Genomic DNA, 15,830 nt, shown 5'->3' on the forward strand with positions numbered 1-15,830 from the left:
TAAACTAAGATTCTAGCCCAAAAGAATGTGAAGAAAAAATTGAAAGATATAATGGTAATGCACTGTAAACACTTTGCCAGAAATAGACATATAATGCACATCAACATCTGGCTTTGTGGTTGGTTTTCGGCTTCTGTGACAACAGGAAACTTGTTGACTATAGCCTGTTTGGAGGGATGGAATCCATCTGTCTAAAAGAGTCACAGGAACCTTCGGCGGCAGCAGTCTGGCCAGCTTGGTGAGGTGGGCTTTATACTGAAGGACTTGGTGTCCAATGTGGCAATGCTCACGCCATCACATCCAACTGTGGAATAAGCCGTCCCAACCACAGCAGCAATATTTGTGCCTTAGCTGTCTCCCACGATGAGTGCCAGGTGGCCAGCCACCTCAGTGGTGCGTGTGGCTGTGGTGGATCCTCTTGCACCCCTCCTGGGCAACAGGCGTGCTTGATGGCCTCTCTGAAATGCCTGTACACCAATGCACGCAGCATGGGGAATAAACAGAAAGAATGAGAGATCTGTGTGTGGTCACAGCGCCATGACCCACTGCGATTACAGAGGCGTGGTGGGATAGCTCGCATGACTGCAATGCTGTCATGGATGGCTGTGTGCTTTTCAGGAAAGACAGGCCAGCAAGGTGAGGTGGTGGAATTGCTCTTTATGTGAGGGAGCACCTGCTGTATCGAGCTCTCCCTAAGGATGGGTGCAGAACAAGTCAAGAGCTTATGAGTAACGATTAACATGGGGGACACTGTCAGGGGCCACCTGACCAGGAAGAGGAAGTCAATGAGGCTGCCTACAGACAACTGGAGGTTGTCTCCTGGTCAGCTGGCCCTGGGTCTCATGGGGGACTTCAACCACCCTGATATCTGTTGGAAAGGCAACACAGCCAGGCACGCAGTCTAGGAGGTTCCTGCAGAACATTGATGATAACCTTTTGATGCAGGTGGTGGAGGAACCAATGAGGCAAGGCATGCTCCTGGACTTTGTCTTCACAAACAAAGGTTGGGGATGTGAAGGCTGGGAGCAGCCTTGGCTGCAGTGACCACAAGAGTTCAGGATCCTGCACGAAGGAAGCAGGACAACAGGCAGGATTCCAATCAGGAGAGCTAACTTTGGCCTCTTCAAGAACCTGCTTGGAGGAATCCCATGGGTTAGGGCTCTAGAAGGTAAAGGGGTCAAAGACAGCTAGTGAATATTCAAGCATCACTTCCTCCAAGCTCAAGATTGGTGCACCCCTATGAGAAAGAAATCAAGCAAAGGGGGCAGGAGATCTGCATGGATGAGCAAGGAGCTTCTGGCAAACCTCAAATGGAAGAAGGAGTTTTACAGGATGTGGAAAAAGGGACAGGCCACTTGGGAGGAATAGAGGGATGTTGTCAGAACATGCAGGAAGGCATTGAGGAAGGCTAAAGTCCATTTGGAATTAAAGTACAACAAGAAGGGCATCTTCAAGTACATCAGCAGGAAAAGAATGACTACGGAAAATGCAGACCCACTGCTAGATGAGATGGGTGCCCTGGTGACAAAGGACACAGAGAAGGTAGAGTTACTGAATGACTTCTTTGCTTCAGTCTTCACTGCCAAGGCCAGCCATCAGGTTTCCCAGACCCTGGAGGCAAGAGAGGGTGACCAAAGAAAGGAAGACTTTCTCCTGGTTGAAGAGGATGACGTTAGAGATCACTTAAGAAAACCTGACACCCACGAATCCATATGTCCTAATGGGCTGCAGCCCCAAATGCTGAAAGACCTGGCAGGTTATTGCTAAGCCACTCTCCATCATCTTTGAAAGGTCATGGAGAACAGGAGAGGTGCCTGAGGACTGGAGGAAAGCCAGTGTCACTCCAGTCTTCAAAAAGAACAAGAAGGGGGACACCCAGGAAACTACAGGCTGCTCAGCCTCACCTCCATCCCCAGAATGGTGATGAGATCATCCAGGAGGTCATCTCTAACATGTGAAGGAAAAGGAGGCTATCAGTAGTCAGCATGGATTCACCAAGGGGAAGTCATGCCCGACCAACCTCATACCCTTCTGTGATGGAGTGACTGGCTGGGCAGACGAGGGGAGAGCAGTGGATGTTGCCTACCTTGACCTCAGCAAGGCTTCTGACACTGCCTCCCACAGCAGCCTCCCAGGTAAGCTCAGGAGTGTGGGTCAGGTGAGCGGACAGAGAGGTGGGCTGAGAACTGGCTGGACGGCAGAGCCCGGGGGGCTGTGATCAGCGGCGCAGAGCCTGGCTGGAGGCTGAGGCCAGCGCTGTGCCCGGGGTCAGTGCTGCTCCAGTCCTGTTCAACTCGCTCATCAGGGACCTGGACGCAGGCACAGAGTGCACCCTCAGCCAGTTTGCTGGTGACACTAAACTGGGAGCAGTGGCTGATACCCCAGCAGGCTGCGCTGCCATTCAGCAGGACCGGGACAGGCTGGAGAGCTGGGTGGAGAGGAACCTCATGAAGTTCAACAAGGGCAAGTGTAGGGTCCTGCACCTGGGGCGGAACAACCCCACGCACCAGCACAGGCTGGGGCTGACCTGCTGGAAGGAAGCACTGTGGAGAAGGACCTGGGAGTTCTAGTGAACAGCAAGTTGCCCATGAGCCAGCAGTGTGCCCTGGTGGCCAAGGTGACCAGTGGGATCCTGGGGTGCATGAGGAGGACCATGGCCAGCAGAGGCAGGGAGCTGATCCTCCCGCTCTGCTCTGCCGCGGTGAGGCTGCATCTGGAGTGCTGTGTCCAGTTCTGGGCTCCTCAGTTCAAGAGAGACAGGGAGCTACTGGAGATGGTCCAGCAGAGGCTACAAACATGATGAGGGGACTGGAGTGTCTCCCCTATGAGGAAAGGCTGAGAGAGCTGGGCCTCTTTAGCCTGGAGAAGACTGAGAGAGGATCTTATCAATGTCTACAAATGTCTTAAGGGCAAGTGTCAAGAGGATGGGGTCAGGCTCTTTTCAGTGGTACCCAGTGACAGGACAAGGGGCAATGGGCACAAATTGAAACACAAAAAGTGAATATGAGGAAGAACTTGTTTCATTTGAAGGTGACAGAGCACTGGAACAGCCTGCCCAGAGAGGTGGTGGAGTTCCTTCTCTGGAGACATTCAAAACCTGCCTGGATGCAGTCCTGAACAACCTGCTCTAGATGAATAGATAAACCTGCTTTAGCAGAGGGTTTGGACTAGATGTTCTCCCCAGATGTCTCTTCCAGCTCTGACTGTTCTGTGATTCTGTGAAGGCAAGCAGAACTCATCTTTTATAATTTTTTAAAATCTCATGATGTTTAAGCCAGCCTCCCCATTTTCTACGGAATCACAATTTTTTAACACTTTTGGTTGGCAGTCCTGTTCTGTACACATCTGGAGAACTGTAGTTATTCTTGACAGTCTTATGTTGTAGACAGTAAATACTTTGTGAAAGGGACATCACTTCAGTCTGTATTTAAGTATTGCTTTTTCTAATACAGTCCTGCTCCACAGCTGCATCTTGGTGCACTTTCAGAACAATATTATTATTATTATTATTTACTACTACTACTACTACTACTACTACTACTACTGCTACTACTACTACATCCTCTAACTAATAATGAGGGGAAGTCCATTTGCAGTGGCCTCTGTGTCCAAATACCTTACCTATTCAGCATTATCAACATAAGAAACTGGTGAGGTGGATAGGAAACCCTAATTGCTGAAATGATTTTGCAGATATTATTTGTCTTTGAAAGGGGTGATAATGTTGTTTTCTGGCAGACAGTTTGGCCTGCAGTACGGGGGAAAATATGTAACTTGCACTGCTATTAGACATAGTACTGACTAATGTCTGTGGCATAGACAAGTACTGACTAATGGCAGAGGTCAGGAAATCAGTACATGAAGGTGGATTTGCAGAAAAATTGGAGAGCAGCAGAATAAAAATGATGCTGAATTCATCCAGGAGTACTGAAATTCTAGCTTGACTAGCAAAATCATGTTGAAATTCAATGCATATTATTTCCTTTTTTGTCTGGGAAAACATATACCTGTAATGGCCCAATTGCAACAGACAGAAAATTAGGAGATTTCAGAAAAATTGTGTAATTTGGTTCTGACAATAAACTTCTGCAGCATACTCAGCAGTACACTTGAGGCTGGGGTTACTATGGATCCTCGAAATTTAGGATAAACATAGGTGGAGTGTAAGATGTTGCATTGGAACTGTGCCATTGAGTCATACCTGCCTGTTTGTGGTTTTCAGAAAGACTAGAAAACAAAGTAGGTCTAGAAGGATCAGTAAAACAGTGCAAACATTTGAAGTGTTACCTGCCAGTCAGGGTCACACAGGAATTGGAAGCAGCATCCCTATCTAATAGGGCTACATGAGTGAAAAACAGAGAAGCCATTTTTCTTTTCTTTTGTTACTGGGGCAAATTATAGGGGAGGTCTAAAGCAGATTTTTCCTTTGACATTTCCTCATTAAAATATTTTTGTGACCCTATCTTATCCAATGACCGATATTCACAAGTATTACACCTTCACACCATACCATCGAGCTCCAGGGTATGACCACGGCTCTGGAAATGGCAGGGAACCATGCATGGCAGAAAGAAGGAAGGTGGACGAGAAGCAGCTTTTCTGTCTTAAGAAAAGACCTCTGCCCTCCTCTAAAACATAGAGACTTCAGAGACTTTTGGAAGACTCTATATACCCTCCCAAAACTATGAAGGATTGCTAATGGAAGATAAAACTGACCCCTACAGCTTTCATTCTCCATGCTTTTAAACTTCTTCTGAGAAAGACAGAATTTCTGCAAGAGCTGGGGGACAAAAGCTGGCAAAGCATGTATCACCCCAGGAGGAACAGGGTGGCCACCTCATGTTAGCATGCCTCCACAAACTTAGGTGAAGGGATGGCTGACAAATTACAGCCCTCCCGGAACTGCGATGAAATGAACACCAGTAGGTGTAGCTGTAAGGGAATAGCTGGTACTTGAAAAATTCCTGTGGTTTGGAGGCAATATTATTTTGAGATTTGAAGTTTAGACTTTGGGCATTGGTTCAGCTGCACTGAAAGTCACAGGCCAAATTTTCATGGTTGCCTTAAATGGCCAAGCATCTGTCTCAGTGCATTAACTGCAGAAAAAGCCTGCTAGCAACAAGGAAGAGAAATGAATGCAGTGCAGTGCAGAGGAGCCAGCTGAATGCTCCGTCAGTGTGGTAAGTAAATCTTACACACAGCTGTTAGTATACATGAGACTATATTTTAGTGCAAGTTATGCAGGCAGTTTGTACACTGGTATGGTCATGGTTTCAGTATCATGTGAGGGATATTGTTGATAGTAGTTCACAGGACACATGGGACTTACTGTCGTTCTTAGTGCCTTCTTTTCTACCTTGTAACTATTTCAATCCTGTTTACACCTTCAGTGCTTCAGTTCTTAGGCCTGTGAAATGAGGATGATGATGCTTACTTCTCACCAGAGGTCCACCTAACATTCAGTAAGGGAACAGTGCCGTACAGGGGTAGGTATTTCTACTTTATTAGTGATGGTAGTCAAAGGAGAAGTCTCCAGGCTTTGCCTTCATCTACCCGGTAATTAGCTGCTAAGAAATGCTTTAGCTAGACATCAGTAAACTACAAAGTAGGAGATAGAAAGAAAAACATAGCAAGTTTCCTTTTTATTTTTTTAAGTGTTAAAATACAAGTTTTTTAACCATGTTGTCACGGAAACGCTGCTGGGCTTGAAGCAGCTGAATTTTCCAGCCGGCCAAAAACTTGTAGTCACCAGCAGGAACCTCACCACAGGACTTCAACCTGTGTTTTTAGCAACATTTATAATTACATATATTCATGGCAGTTTAAGCAAATTTTCACAGTTCTGACAGAAATGTCCTCTAAGAATGAACAAATATTTCTGGAAACAGCCTTTAGAAAGGCAAAACTCTTCTAAGAAGGAGCAGTGGGATCTCTTTGTCATCCTAGAGGACACAAAGTCCCTCCATGCATCAGGACTTTACTGCAGTCCAGCAAATATGCATGGTAAGGTTTTCAACTGACTGAAATCCAGAAGTATTTTAACAAGTGAGCAGCTTATTTTGTCCTGTGCTAGCAAAAGGACTGCATGAAAGTGACCCCACACTGCTGCTCAGCGTCAGTTCAGAAGCTAGTTCAGAAGCCTGCAGAAGATGGCTCTTTCCCATGGCAGCAGCAGAAAGTATTCAAGAAGCTCTTTGCACATTTTCCTTTATATGTATATAAATTCATACGTGTGTGTATATATGTGTGTGTGTATGCTGCAGTGAACATTGAACTCTGCCTCCCTCTCCCTGCTCTAGCCCAGTTTGTGAGGAGACCTCTGTGCCAGCGTGTCCCTCTACTTTTGCCCTCTTTTCACCTGCTATAGAACAGAGTTCTTAAGAACATGTTCTTTGTTAAAGTGGGAGTCACATCACAGGAACCATTTCATTGTATAGTCCTCTAAGGTCAGCTGATACTGGGGAACTCCTTTTCGTTCAGTGTGTCTGTGGGGTATTCCAGTTGCATCAGTTTAAAGAAATATTGATTAACCTTAAATGCTCTTATTTTCAGGTTGAGACCATGTGTTTTCTTAAAAATAAAAGTACATTCTGCATTACAAATAAAAATTTGGTATCAGGAATGAAGTCTGTTACAGCACTGACTTGCCTAGTCTCAAATTTTGTGTGAAGGTCAACAGCAGGATCTTGAAATAGAGCTTATACTGTCACACCATCCCAAGAACAAGCCAATGAATCAGGTGTATTAAGTTTCTTTGGAAAAGGCTGTATGTTAAAAATAAGCATTTAATGATTTCTTACTTTGTGGTAAATGAATGTGTGCATAATTTGGGACTGATAATCCTTTCTACTGGCTTGTCATGTTACCTTTAGAGGAAGGTAAGGAGAAAATTCTGACATATATGCAGAGGTGTTTGTTCAGTAAAAGGACTTTCAGTGGTGGGCTGGTCAATTAAGGTTTAAATCCAGTGCCACTACAATCACAAGTTGCAAAATTCAACTTGGACAGAACAAGGCAGAAAAATGCAGAACATGGGATTTCTGAATGCATGTCCTGAGAGAAAAACTGAATATGCTCAACTAAAAGAATCAGTTAAGTTCTGAAGATCTGTATGACAGTATTATTGGTAAAATTATTCTAACTAGGCAATTAATTAATTAATTAATTATTAAATAATTAATAATTTCCGTAATATCTACTGAATGGAGTAAACAGTCATTTTAAAATTATTATTTAGAATTGGGTTGCCTAGGTTTTTTCTAGTTTGAAAAATGAAACATTTAATATCCAGTAGGGGCAATTTTTTGGCAAGGAGGTTTGCAGTTCATTGTTTAAAGTGTTTTTCCAATTACTATTAACTGTCACTTTGCTGTAAGTGTGGTGCTGGAAGTTTGTTATTACAGTTTTTCTGGATTCTGGAAGAGAAGGACCTGAACACAAAACAGAGGAAGTTGAGGCAAACCAATACATTCCTGTGAATCAAACAACCAGAGGGTCAGCATCGACTTGGGAGTGCACGGTCTGCATGTATGATCCAAAACATAGGAGGACTAGTCCATGGCAGCTTGACTGACTACACTGAACCCTTTTTTCCCCCCGTATCTGCTACAGGACAGACCATGTTATTCTTTCAGTACACGTAGAAAGTAAGATAAACATTCTGGGTGGGAGTTAGTCAGCAAAGAAAGATAAGCAATGGTATTTTCTCTGATGGGACATAAAAAACTCTGGAGCCAGAGGAAAATTGCAAGTCCCTACAAATGCTTGCCTTAATTTACAGCTATAAATAGAGAAGGTAATGTAAGGATGGTATCATTACAAGTGAACTCAAGTTGGAATACATGGTCCTAATTTTCTTAGGGAAATCACACCTGTATCATGAGGGCAGTCATCATGGTATAGACTTAAGAGTGCTAGAAGACTTTGTGAAGAGATCTTTTCAGACTTGCTCATTATAACCCTGCAGAAATTTCCCTATGAACTAGTTAGAAAACGCACAGTCTTCTTCAACTTTGCCATGTCCTCACTTACATATAAAAAGGCCTTAACAAATGACATGGCGTGACTTTTCTTGTCTTTGAAGTTTAATATTTTCTGCTGGTAGAGTAAGGACATGCTCTGGCAGGCCCAATGTAGCAAATCTGAAATCTATAAGTATATCAGGGTCACTTATTTTTCTTGTGAAGCTGTTGTGTGTAATTAAATATAAAAAATTTGTTTGAAGATACCTTCTGGGTAATACCAATAGTGCTGGAATTACGAAAAGTCTTTAGCTGGGTTGTCTGCATACTAAATTATCAGTAAATGTTTTATGGGTTTTGCAGGTCTGCTGCAGACTGACAAGTCAATTTCAGAGTTGTGGCTGTGTACAGCTATCAGTATGGTGCCTGTAAGTTGGCCACCCTTCTGTTTCTCTAGTCTGTGGGTTCAGCTGGCCTTCTGCCATTGCATATATCAAGATCTTAACGCCTTTTTTCACATTTGCCCCTTTCATGCATCCAATAGGCTGTAGCAAAGCAACGTGATCCTTGATGAAGTGTCAGTAAAAACTGACAGGGGATTTGCCAAGGAAGAGAAAAGTAAAGAAATAAAAAGCTTAAACAAGAAGATTAGAAGACAGAAAAATATTTTCCTTTGGCTTGCTCACTGCAGGCATGCTGGTACCAATTTTTCCTTTGTTGTTTTCTTGGTGAGAGGACAATCTCACTGAATATATGCACACAATAAAATCAACTATTTGGCATTGTTACAATTCATTATTAAAAGATGTATATTAATTAACTTAGTATCTATTTTGTTTTATTTTATTTTGTCTGTCCTGTTTTATTTTCTTAGACTTTGTGTGTGCTTAGGAACCAGTCCCATACGTCTGATTTCCAGTTTTATCATAGGACTAATCTCATTGTTGTCAGTGGGATTACTGGAATTGTACTAGAGAAAATTCTATGTAAGTACATTAGCCCCCACCCTTTTTAATATAGTTGAAATGTAAGCATGCACAACAAAAGACTACAATAACAACAGGAAGTTCTTGAATAGTTGGCTTTTTCTGTGCTGATTTATTTCTTATTATTTACATAGCATAATTTTTTGTATAAATTATTTTGCTGAAATTGTAAGATAATAAATATAATCATAATTGTAACTAATAAAATAATTCTAATGCTTTTATGCAAGAGTAAGATTTGTATTACTGTTTTTCTTAGAAGCTGTCATTTTAAAATAAGGTGACTTCTTCTAACCGCTTACATTACTCCCTATCATTTAATAGATTCCTTATTGCTGAGTGGGACTCTAAAAACGCAGTTCCTTGGAATTTTAAGTAGTTGGAAAATAGGGACTCAACTACAAATAGTTCAAAATGGCTTAGGTTTTGTGTTCTCAGCAGTTAGATTGGCTCGTTTTCTGTTATGCTATGCCTGCCTTTGAGTTGCTCATCTTCAGCACTTTGAAAACTAGGCTTCAGTATTTTCAACTGAACACTCCACTTTTTGCTTTGAAAATACTGGTCTGATCATTGTGCCTTGGCTCCTTCCTGAGAGCAGTAGGGATGATCATTAATGCTGTATTTTCCTCATTTTTTCCTACCATGCATATCCGTTGTGCTTTCATTTGTTGCTTTTACTAGCATGTGTGGTAGGTTTTTCAGCATACTTTGCTTTGTGCACTTGGATCTGCTGGCTAAGCATGATGGTTTTGTCTGTCTTTTTTCGTGGCCACTGAAAGTGTCCTTATACCGTCAAGCACTTGTTTCACCTCACTGCGTCGCAACAGCTTACACAAGCAATCACAATAATAATGCTGTTCTAAGAAATAACTGCAGAGGCATCCTACTTTAAAAACAGTAAGAAAGAAGTATATTCTTCTGAATGTCTTTGAGACAAGGCAGTCCCACTCTTGATTTTGCCATGGAAGTCTCTGACTTCAGCAAGCTGGATTGTGCTCTACTATTATTCTGACCTCTTTAAGTGCCTGATTGAGAGATTTATGTTTCAAAGGACTAGAAAGTCTTTAGCGCCTACAGTGTAAAATTCTTTATTCACTCAGGAATAGTGAATATAGAGACTCAGGAAGGATCTCTGATGTTCTTCTGTACTATAAACCATGTCTAAATGTATTTAAGGTGATACTGGGCAGGTTGCATTTGGTAAGGTAGAAACCTTACAGAGAAACTGAATTAGGTAGGAGTTTATTTTCACAGAATGATGTTTCCTTGGCTGTTGTTATTTATTTTTGATCCAAGTTCTTTTGGAGAAAGAGAGAATCTGATTGTGAATTAACTGTGGGATCAGTTACAAAGTACTTGAAAACAGCATCTGATTTTGGTTGAAGAGTTGATATCCTCTGTATGTGCTCCAGACTTGAAAGAAGACAAATGAGAGGGAATACTTTTGTAAGTAATGAGTCAGTCATGCTGCTGTTCCCAGATATATAAACTGTCAACATTCTCACAAGACCTTGGCAATCAGGCTGACATTAACTGCAAAGCCATTCCTGTAATCTGTATATATTTCAATTGTGCTTATTGCACAATCTTCTATATAACATTTATAAGAAACATATATCCGTATTTTCCATATATGGGAATGTTGTCAGATTTCAGAAATAGATCTCTTTGTATAAGTACATAGTGCACACCTAAGTAAAAACTATGCTTTTTGTCTCATTCAGGTCTTCCTTCCTCCACACAGTGAGAAAATATCAGGTTCAGGCTATGCTGGTTGTTTTCCAAGTAAGTGCAAGTTAGCCTGTGCTGCCTTAAACTACATTTTGCCCTGAAGATCTTTTCAAAGATAGTGATCCTGAAGGTGTGCTCAGGGAGTGTGATCCATGTGCTCAGGGTGGAGGATGTGAGCAGGTAGGCAGTCCTTGCTCTTCAGATTTCCATGCAATTCTAGGAAATTTCCTTAAAGAAGGCTGATTTTGAGTGTGTGTGCCAGCAGCATCAGTAAGAACAGCCTTGCAAAAGCAGTGAAAAGGATTTTCGTTGCTGTTGTCAGCCTACTCACCAGCTCCCTCCCGTGGCTTACCTAAAACACATCTATATTTTTATATCATAGGTCTCTTCGTTGAGATCCAAATAGACAAGAAAAAAGGTATTATGAGTTCTGGAGTACCTTTTCACTAACTGGTTCTATTTCTTTGCAAAAATATCAAGGACTTTTATTCATTGCTTAGAGAAATCAACAGATGCTTTCAAAACAAGCGTGAAAGAGCTATAATGAAAGGCAGGTGGTGATTAACAGAGTTGTCTTTATCCAAAGTGTATTCTGTTTTCTCTTGGGCTTTGAATACAGAACCATACTGACAGACGTTAAAGCGACTGGACTGTGTTATTTGGTAGCGATGGTGGGAAGGGAAAGAGCAGGGAACGATCATTAAAGAAGCTTTTGACAGTTTTCTTCATGCTTTCTATTAATATAAATGAACTACAATCTCTGTTGTTTTCTGAACACATCAAATGCTTGTTGTGGAGAAAAGGAACTGTTTACTTGACATTGATATTAGCAGTACTCTAAATTGCTTTGCTTATACTGAAAAAAAGTAATAATTATTATTTTTTTACCCATCATGGGATCGTAGAATTCTTTAGGTTGAAAAATACCTTTAAGATCATGGAGTTCAACCGTTAACCTAGCACTGCCAAATCCATCACTAAACCATGTCCCTAAGTGCCACATCTACACATCTTTTAAATACCTCCAGGGATGGTGATCCAACCACCCCCAACCCCCACCCCTCCACCTCCAGGCAGCCTCTTCCAATGCTTGATAACCCTATCAGTGAAGAAACTTTTCCTAATATCCCATCTAAACCTCTCCTGGCACAAACTGAGGCCATTTACTCTTCTCCTCTTACTTGTTACTTGGGAAAAGAGACTCACTCCCACCTGCCTACAACCTCCTTTCAGGTAGTTGTAGAGAGCAGTAAGGTCTCCCCTGAGCCTCCTCCTCTCCAGGCTGAACAGCCCCCGTTCCCTCAGCTGCTCCTCACAAGCCTTGTGCTCCAGACCCTTCCCCAGCCCCTTGCCCTTCCCTGGACACGCTGCAGCCCCTCTACGTCCCTCCTGCAGTGAGGGGCCCAAACCTGAACACAGGGTTCGAGGTGCAGCCTCACCAGTGCCCAGTGCAGGGGGACAGTCCCTTCCCTTGCCCTGCTGGCCACACTGCTTCTGACACCAGCCAGGGTGCTGCTGGCCTCCTTGGCCACCTGGGCACCCTGCTGGCTCATGCCCAGCCGGCTGCCGACCAGCACCCCCAGGCCCTTTCCCACCAGGCCCTTTCCAGCCGCTCTGCCCCAGCCTGTAGCGCTGTGTGGGGCTGCTGTGACCCAGCTGCAGGACCCGGCACGGAGCCTTCTTGAACCTCATCCAGCTGGCCTCAGCTCATCGGTCCGGCATGTCCAGATCCCTCTGCAGAGCTTTCTGGTCATCCAGACAGGATCAACACTCCTGCCCAACTTGGTGTCATCTGCAAACTTACTGAGGGTGCACTCGATCCCCTCATCCAGATCGTCGATAAAGATATTAAACAGGACTGGCCCCAGCACTGAGCCCTGGGGAACACCACTTGTGACCAGTCACCAGCTGGATGTAACTCCATCCACCACCACTCTTTGGGTCCATCCATCCATCCAGTTTTTAACCCAGCAAACAGTGATAGCAAAGTGTAACTTCATAAAGGAAAACAATGAGTGATTTTAAAATTTATAAAATAAAGACACACAAAAGACAGTAAATTGCTTGATAACACCACAGCATACTGCTAGGCAGATGCAACAGAAAGCATCAAAACAACTCTCAATTAACTGTGAGCAGATTATAATGTAACATTTTTATGAATGCTGTGACCTAGTAAGGAAAGGACTTCACAGAAGTGTGTCCATTTTTGTACTATGGAAACAAAGCTGTAATTTTAGGCAGTGTTTAGCTTGTAATTAGGATGCAGTCAGAAATCCATGAACCTAAATCCTCTTGTAGGACATCATTAAACAGCTGGTTATCACAGAGTGGATGCCTCACAAACAAAATGTAGTGCAACAAGCTTAACCAGGGATGAATTCAGACTCTGAGTAGATAAGGTAAGGGAATGACAATTAATTGGAAGACCATTGTGTTGCAATATAGGGATTTCAAGGGTGGACCTGGGATAAAGCATCTGTTCCTATTGATACTGAAGTGTTTGAGTGGGCTAATGAAGGAAGTGTGTGTATGTATGTATGCTTATCACTAACAACAAAAAAAATCACAATTTCTACAGATTCAGTTACTACAACAGAGCAGTTTATATACATGTATCTTCAAATACAGTAAATATTGTACTTCCAAAATTTTCAATTATAGCTACATGATCCAACCCGATCAGAGTTTTATTAGAGTTGCATAATCAAGCTTCAAAAGCCAGTAGCTTCCAGGATTAGTTTCCACTGGACTTTGATTCCTTTCTAGTTTTTAATTGCAATGATGTGGTATTTTCCTACAGAACATCAGAGCAGTGATTTCAAAGAAATAAACAGACCCCAAAAGGCACAGATAATAATATGATGATCTCTCTTCACAGCATTTCCAGTCAAATATTCAGACCTGCATTACAAGCACTGGCCTGCTCCAAACCAACAGCCACCTTTTGTTTTTTTGGAATTTGTATTGACGGTTCATAGAAAGCAAAAGACATATCATGGAAGCAGTGGTAAGCGTTAAGAAAGGCTTTAATTTTATCAGCTGTATTTATTTCCTGTTCTTTTTGTTGGCCATCTTCTACCTGGTATGAAAGAGAGCATTACATGTCTCCTAGGGCAGAAGAGGAAGCTGTTGAGACTGGCTGGAATGGGGAAGGTTACTTTCCTTACTGGAATACCAGTTTACTTGCTGTGCCTACAGCTTGACTAAGCTCTTCAGCAGCAGATGTGAGAAGCTCTTGCCTCACTGTGTGTCATCAAGACTGGGAAACAGGCTGACAGTTGTTCTGTGATATGCCTTCTCTTCTGATGCCCTTTTACCCATAGCATACTACGTTTCTACTCCATTTAAGGGAGAGTTTAAAGTTCCCCATGGATGTGTTGCCAGCATTTTTTAACTTCAGCAAAGCAACACATTCTCTAGTCCTATTCTTAGAAATAACAGAACACTTCTGACAAAATTTTGTTATTAAAATTAAGAAGAATTATCAGTCCTTGACAGACAGCTGGTATATACAGTTTCAGCTTGCGTGATTAAATTTAAATAGCAGTAGAAAAGCTGAAAGCCAGGTCATCAGAATGGGAAAAGGCATGCTAATTTAGCAAGTGTACCAGTCCACGGCATATAGTTTTGGCCACTATTGTGTCTCTTCATGTCTTTACAGCATTTAAAAAATGTATCTTATGGAACAAGCTTGTGGGAAGAATGAACTTATTAGCTTAGTTGTAAAGTGTTTTAAGTGCAAGGAGTAGCAGGTGAGAGCTGTGCTGCTTAAAAGACCCGATGGTTTGACAGAAAATAATACTAGGCCAAAGCTGCTTAAAGAAAGCTGGAGACAGATGTGTTGTACTTTACTAAGACATTTTCTGAAGGTTAAAGGATGCATATCCTTTTTTACCGTTGGCACTGCAGCAGCCTCTGCTCAGTTCTCTACACCAATTACTCTTAATCTTGCAAGAAAACACTGTACCAGGGAGTGGTGTGCATGGCTGACTTTGGCTCAGGCCAACATAAATTAATGTTGCTTTTGCAGCTATAGGGGCATTTATTTGAGGTAAACTTTTCTTATATTTATAGACACCGATCAAAACTTCATGCATGGGAAAGCAGGAGAAAAGGTCAGTACTTGCTAAACTTGTTTCTAAGCCACAGAAAAGGTGTGTAGCGTGGAAGCGAAGTCTACAGCATCCTTTCTGCATCCTTCAGCTGTCTTTGTGTGAATCTCCTAAGGTCAAGGCAGAACTGTGGTTCTTTTACTTGTAGGAGAACAGTGGATACTGTCTCAAGGATGTTTGGCTCTTACCTGCCATCTGTAATGGCTTAGAGTGGGCTGGCAGGCTTTATTCTGCATTTGAGCATTTAGAAGGAGGTGTCGTCTTGCAACATGCTGCTTTGTCTGAAGGCTGTGATTTATGTGATGAGGGAGGTACTAGTGCCCTAGCTGCATTTCCTGATCCTCTTAACCCAGCTGAATAATAACTTACAGAGTGGGAAGGGTTTTCGATCTTTTATTTGTAAATATGAACACTTCAGGAAGATGCTGAAGAGGAAATGGCAGGAAGGGAAAATAATGCACAGCCAAGTCAGCTTACCTTTACTGTGGAAAACCAGACCTGAGTCTATACTCTTTGTCTGCCACCTAGTGCATTACATCTCACACCTTCTGTACCAAATCAGCTAAATGAGGGCTACTGAGTGCGGCTCTAAATTTTAAATGTCTCTGTGCTCCGGCTGAAGTAAAAAAAGAAGAAAAGGATAGCAGTGCTCAGTTCAGTAGTGACAAATACATTCTCCTGCTTGTGCTGTCTCAGGTGTTCTGAGAGCAAATTGAATGTGTAGACTGAGGGCCAGTACTTTCAGCATGGAAACCACAAGTCCTGGAAAGGAGTTTTTCTGCTTATGGCTCCTCTCTTCCAAGGATATATTTATCTTCATTTTTACTGCTTCTTTAATGTGTCACGCAGAAAGTATTTTTAGCTGACTTGACAGGGAAACAAATTCAGAAATCCTATACAGATTCTTCTGACGTTTCCATCAAATAAAATTCCATCATGGTGAATGTAAGACCAGCACGAGCACTTTAAAGTCTAATTCATTATTTTAAGTTATCTATATGGGAAGAAAATGTTCTGCAGCTATTTAGTCTTTCATT

At 42.4% G+C, this 15,830-nt stretch overlaps 1 long non-coding RNA gene across 1 annotated transcript; it reads left to right on the forward strand.

The window, feature by feature from the left end:
- The first annotated feature begins 8,864 nt into the window (after positions 1-8,864).
- On the forward strand, positions 8,865-13,682 carry LOC121081589. The gene is made up of 3 exons (XR_005825737.1): positions 8,865-8,947; positions 10,672-10,732; positions 13,560-13,682. It is a non-coding gene; the product is annotated as an uncharacterized LOC121081589 (long non-coding RNA).
- Positions 13,683-15,830: the final 2,148 nt, after the last annotated feature.

Source organism: Falco naumanni, chromosome Z (assembly GCF_017639655.2).
Source record: "Falco naumanni isolate bFalNau1 chromosome Z, bFalNau1.pat, whole genome shotgun sequence".
Lineage (NCBI taxonomy): Eukaryota > Metazoa > Chordata > Aves > Falconiformes > Falconidae > Falco > Falco naumanni.